Raw genomic sequence first — 6,807 nt, 5'->3', positions numbered from 1 at the left:
ACACATGCTTTTTGTTCAGATATTGGGCAATGTGTGCTTTCGGTATTTGGTTCGCAGCTTTTTTTATGCTGTTGAAGAACAAAATTCGTTGCATAGTAATTTTTATCGATGCTCCATAAAAGTTGGCGAAATGTGCTGGGTTCAAGGCAAGAAACTTCCAGCCAACGCTTACAACAGTCTGTTTTTCAAACCATTTTAATATTTGTAGTTAAAGACACACCATCAAACATGCAGGAAATTGAATTTCCTACATTAGGCGTAAAGCCATTGCCGAGCAACTGCATGTCATCCACAATGTTCCTTTTTCGGATCTTATCAAAATATGTGCAGCCCGAGCCAAACTGCACAAAACAATCGTAGTGCCATGGTGACCGTAACTTCCATTCTCAAACAAAGAATTACGAACTCACTACGACTAATCATAAAATTTCAAAGTACTTCATTAAAAGGAACCACAACGAGTATTACTTTTATATGTAATCGAAACGAAACTAAAATAGTTGCCTGTTCTTCACATCCTCCTAACTCCTATTCGGGAAATTAGACATTCTGCGAATTTAACTTGTTTCCAAAACAGCTCACTCACTCACTCACTCACTCACTCACTCACAGTAGCGACGAAACAGTGTGTTACTTCCGGATTGTAGGATGTCTGCATCTAAATAATAACGTATGACACAAATGAAACATCCAGCTTTATGGATTACAACTTAGCTGCATGGATTACAACTTAGCTGCATGGATTGCAACTTAGCTGCATGGATTACAACTTAGCTGCATGGATTGCAACTTAGCTGCATGGATTGCAACTTAGCTGCATGGATTGCAACTTAGCTGCATGGATTACAACTTAGCTGCATGGATTGCAACTTAGCTGCATGGATTACAACTTAGCTGCATGGATTACAACTTCTTGTTTACTACGTTGAACGACGTTTCGATGTAGATCCTTACATCGTTATCAAGCTAAATGTCAAAGTACTTTATTAAAAGTAGCTTGATCACGTCGCTCATGATAACCAAGGAGTTGTAATCCATAAAGCAGGAGGTTTCATTTTTGACTCACCAACTTCTAGAATGCCCATTAAACAAGTAACGTATGACACGCATGTCGTTCATAATCAAGTGTGTCCGTGTGTTCAGCCCTGACTGCATTGCCCTGTTTGTTTCTACAGCTCTCCGTCCACATGCCCATGTGTTTCACCAAGGTGGTGAAAGTAAATGCTTTCCCTATTGGACTTTCCCCCACATCAATCTAATATACCAGTATACATATATTCAACTCACCCACTCTTTACTGTCAAGGCATCTAGTAATATCTTGACGATAATTATCGTTCTGCTTAATGACTTAACAAACACAAGGCTATGATGCCAGATGTAGGTGGGCGAAGATACACCGTCACTGACGTAATCAATCATTTCAGTGCAACAATGTCAACTAGGTGTCCACTGTCAACCTATACTGACAGCAAAAGAAACGCAATTTTCGAAAAAATGAAATCTCATGAAAGAAAGCGTTTATATTTTCTATTTGAACACTTGACTAAAGCGAGAGTTGCGTTTCTTTTGCTGTTCAGTATATTACATATACACGATACAAACATGTTTGTATGTCATAAACAGGTGTCATCAAAGGCTAACATGGAACTGATTTTACAAACGCTGCTTAATCCCAGGTTGTTTGTTTTAGTGGTATTTTAACCGACATTAGCTTCTACCAAGAGTCCTTATTGTGCTAAATATGCTCTAGCGTGTTGTGGTATAGTATCAACTGTTATGTTATCAGATATATGTCATCAAGACCGGTTTATCGACCGGTCTTTCTAGTCAACATTACCTACTGCTTATTTTAAATCATGGATAATATAGTACACATTTTGACCTGTCAGAGGCTGATCATTAAGGGAAAGTAACAAGGATGTTTGTCTGTCCGTTTGTTTCCGAACCAAGCGGCATTCCTGCTATATGACCCCAGTTTGTAAATATTACCTGGGACAGACGATGCAGCGATTGCAGTGTCGAAGTCGGTGAGCTCGCTGACTAGGTTGACACGTGCCATCGTATCCCAAATGCTCATTGGATTGTCTAGTCCAGACATGATTACACTGCATAGCTGGACTATTGTAAGCAAACACACTCACAATAAGAAAATATTCCACCAGAAAGCACATGTTAATGATGAGACTCGTCTACGTACCCTTCTTGTCCGACATGAATATTGACGATAGTAACTTCTATACATGTGAAATGAGGTCTTGACAAACTTTCAGGAGCGATACACACAAAGGAGCTGTTCAATGAATGCCATCTTTCGCATCCTAATAGTAATAAAAGGATAGTAATAAATAGTATCCTTTGTAATAAAAGGAGTAACTTCGCAATCGTTCCCGATTAAATTTAAAGTGTTGAGTATGAACGATCGTATGATGTAAAGAAATGAACGGTTCTGGTTCTGACAGATTACACACTGATATTTGAACCTTCGGAGGGAAATTATACACGATCAACTTGAATGTTTTCGGCTGTATTTATTTACAAAGGCTAGTAACGAATTATTGATGTTTAATATCACATAAATGGCCGTTTTGATTTGGTGAACCAAGGTGTTGGATTCAAGGAGTCAATAATGGCTGATATTAATGAATATTCAACATTACATTTAAATACTTTGAACATGTACTTATGTACATCAATGGATGTGTCAAGATCGATAATCTTCAAAACGATAATCCAACGCATTTACTTCCCATCTTAAGTTATGTTAAAGATGCCTTAATTTTGCGCAATTCACTTGTTTGACAGCAACTCATAATCCGTGGGCCAAAGTCCTTTCTACCGAATATAAGATTGATAAATGGCAGGTCGATTAGTTTTATTCGTGTTTCTTTTTGTACTATGTCTGTAAATACGAGTTTATAGAATATGAGTTTATAAACACGCGATGAGGGAACGCTGTCACACATCCTTGTGTAACTGGTACAATTGTGGACGCAAGTCCACCTCAAATCAAGCTGCATGGTGTGTGTTTAGAAAACTCAGCAGGTAATTATGGAGGGATTTACCTAATAAAAACGAAGAAGTACAATGGAACACTTGTAATGATGACAATAAAAACAAAGGACTTACGTATCGAATCTCACTCAATTGACTGCAAGTCCGTATTTTCATGCATTCAGTTCAGTCTAATCCCTGTCGGTTGTGCAGTCGTGTTGCACAATCCCTCTAAATTTGAAGATACGGGTCAGCAACGCATTTTACGTATGAGGCAACTAACCGAACAGGGGGTCAGGATCGCTGGCTGGGTTGAGTGAACTGAACTTCTATTTTCACTTAGGCTGCAAACTGTAGCATAAGATGTACATAAATAGTGTGTATATTTATACAACATAAGAAATTACATACAAACTGTATGATAGATGCAGCGTACATTGAGAGAAGTTACATATTAGGCTGTTGAAGTTATTTCTTAAATAAAGCCACAATTATTTCACAGAAAATTGAAAGTTTTCTTAAAGTTCCTACCTTATTGGTGTTAAAAAGGATATTCATTTTATACCTATTTGGTCTAATACAATAATACTTCTGAATATATTTTTCTCTTTCTAATTCTACTTTGAGACATATAAATAAACAATGAAATTCATCACCAGTATCATCTAAGTTACACAAAGTACACTCTGTGTCGTTTGTATGTGTCATCGTACTCCTATTGCGTATATAGTTGTCCATGTTGTCGATCACTGGATTGGCTGGTCCAAACTCAGTTATGTTAAGACCGACGCCATGAAGCCAGAATATGGCTGAGTGTGGCGTTAAACAACAAACACACCTTTAAGGTAGGCTACTCTCCCGTCGTACGCTACCATCTAGGCGTACACTACACTAATGGTGTAAACTGAGGTCCCTTTGGACACCACTATTCATGCACATCCTACTCTCTTGGTGTAAACTACTATCTACGCCTGCATTGCAATCCAAACGCATAGTACTATACCTAAGCATATTCTACTCTGTAAACTTACACTACTATCTAAGCATATTCTATTCTCTAGGTGTACACTACTATCTAATCATACTCTGCTCCCAAAGAGTACACTAGTATTCAAACTATATTACTATCTAAGCACTTTCTACTCTCTATTCGAACACTACTATCTAGTCTAGCATAGTCTGCTCTCTAGACGAGCACTAATATCCAAATGTTCACTAATATCTAATCATTCTCTACCCTCTGGGATCACACTCTTTCCTTTTCCACGGTACACTTGTATCAAAAGGAACTCTGATGAAAGGTAATGTTCTGCTTATGATCATTAAGAGTTTCAGGTTTGTAAACAGTGAATAACCAGTGTCTGCGATAACCAGTGTAATGAGTAGAGAGATTGGTGATGTCACTTGATACTAACGTCACAATAAAGGTGACGCCACAGTGCTCTGCAGATCATTCCATACCAAGCAAGTTTTATATTTGACATTTGACATCAAACAACACCAGAGTGAGTTCCCTTCATAATGTGATGTCATCACTTCCTTCAACGTATCAAAACGGGGCTACATCACATTTATTAATAGTTATTTACAGCACATACGTTTATTGATAAATTGTCTTTCGATGAATCAGCTCGTTTACCTTGACCAATATATGTCATGAGTGCATATTCACAAACCCAGCGATGCATACCAGTATTTCACAGCAGTTATGGATACAATTCAATATCGACACTAGAAAGGTCTATAACGTCAGTGTCAATGAAGAAATACGTGCATTTACAATTAAAGGGCTGGGTCCGGGTACACAAAGAATTCGTAGCGTTAAGACACGCGTAAGTAAATGTTAAAGTGCAGAGTTACGACAGGTCCTAACGTTGCTTTGTTAATCGGAACCCTCTGTCACACAACAGTATGGGCGGTGGGGTAGTCTTGTGGTTAAATGTCCGCTCGTTACGCCAAAGACCCGCGTTTGATTCCCCACATGGGTACAATGTGTGAAGCCCATTTCTGATGTCCTCCGGCGTGACATTGCTGTAATATAGTTAAAACCGACGTAAAACTACACTCACTCACTCACTCACTCGCTCACACAAGAGTACTTATGCAGCCTAGATCCTTCTACACGTATTTGGCAAAAGACGCTGAGATACTTCCACACTACTTCCTTGTATACGTAAGACCGTAGAACAAGCAAATATCATGGGAACGTGACATATTACTACAGAGGGCTACGGCTTAATATGATTTGACAGTGACTGTATATCACGTTACAACGTAAACAAGGGTACACATTTTTGACTTTGTGGTTTACGGATTTTTTCCTCACCAGTATTCTGTCAAAATATAATATCAACCTGTCTTGGTCTGTCAGTTAACTGGGAAAAACTAGATGCTAAGTTTCTAACACGTAGAGGGTATATGCTATATTTTAGTAAAAAATAAATATTTTTAGTTACATGAATATGAAGTTAAAATACGTTTGAGTTCAAGCAAATTGCGTTGAGGAATAACTATTTAGAAAGTAAACAACTGTTTTGGTTGGCAATGCTGTGCTAATGTTCTTAGTTGTTTCGTATATAGACAGAGCGGCCGGACATACAAATAAAACACAATTCAAAATATACATACTTGCTTCTTTTCATGTCATTTGGCTTAGGTGGATTGAGTGATTTGTTAGAAGAATGCACAAAATGTAACTCACCTAATGAAGTTAAACTTTATGGAATGTCATCCATTTTCCATGATTACACTGCTGTAGACTATGTAAAAATCGTAAATGTATAAGCTTACCCTAGTAATACACACGTGTTTAACAAAGATGAGAAAGCGTGACCTCCCTCTCCGAGAAAAGAGTCGTCGTTGGCGTGTCAGCACTAACCAATATGGTGACAATTTTGAAAAATACGCACAATCATGCGACTTACCTGACCAGATGGTCGCCGGGTTGTCTGTGGTTACTTAAGTAGACGATATATATATATCTATGTGCAACCTCTAGACCCGCACCAATATCTCCGTGATAACACAGGGCGACAGCGACCCCTGAAACATATGCTGTGTTTATACTAGTATTCAACCGGGAAAACTGGCAGATTTCCTGTCTGTATCTACCATATTAGGCAACAGCTGGTGAACTGTATGCAGTAATTGCGTGTGTATGTAGAAATATATCAGAAATACATATATTGTAATATCCCGGGAAGGCGGTGATCAGAAGGAAGGGGGAGTGAGTGAGTGTAGTTTTACGCCTTGGTCAGCAATATTATAGCTACAGCGGTCTGGAAATTATCGATCTGGACCAGACAACCCAGTGATCAACAGCATCAGCATCGGTCTACGCAGTTGGGATACGATGACATGTTTCAAGCAAGTTAGCGAACCTGACCACCTGATGCCGTCATGCGCCTCTTACGACTAGCATAGATGCCTTTTGTGGCAAATATGGGTTCCTGAAGACCTATTCTCAGTATTCTACCCGGATCTTCACGAGTCCTAAAATTAAGCGAAGAACTTCAAATGCAGCTGTATATTCGAAGACACCATTCACTTACATAGGGTGAATAAGAATTTGTTTGCGAAACCTCTGATGATTTCGGTCTGTCTGTATGTACGTTCACAGGAAGTGCACTTATTCCTCAGTACAAGGAAGTTTCAGCACAATGGAACGTAGGGGTCACTGTCCTATACGAGAGCGTGTTTCAACGAAGGGTCCAGTTACTGTATATAACGTATGTCACAAGTTACACCCGTTGTTATCATGAACAAAGACTAGTGCCGTTGTGGTGTGAGGTGAGTGAGTGTGGTTTTACGCCGC

The sequence above is a fragment of the Haliotis asinina genome, chromosome 3, assembly GCF_037392515.1.
Source record: "Haliotis asinina isolate JCU_RB_2024 chromosome 3, JCU_Hal_asi_v2, whole genome shotgun sequence".
Taxonomy (NCBI): Eukaryota; Metazoa; Mollusca; class Gastropoda; order Lepetellida; family Haliotidae; genus Haliotis; species Haliotis asinina.
This window is presented reverse-complemented; position numbering follows the sequence as displayed.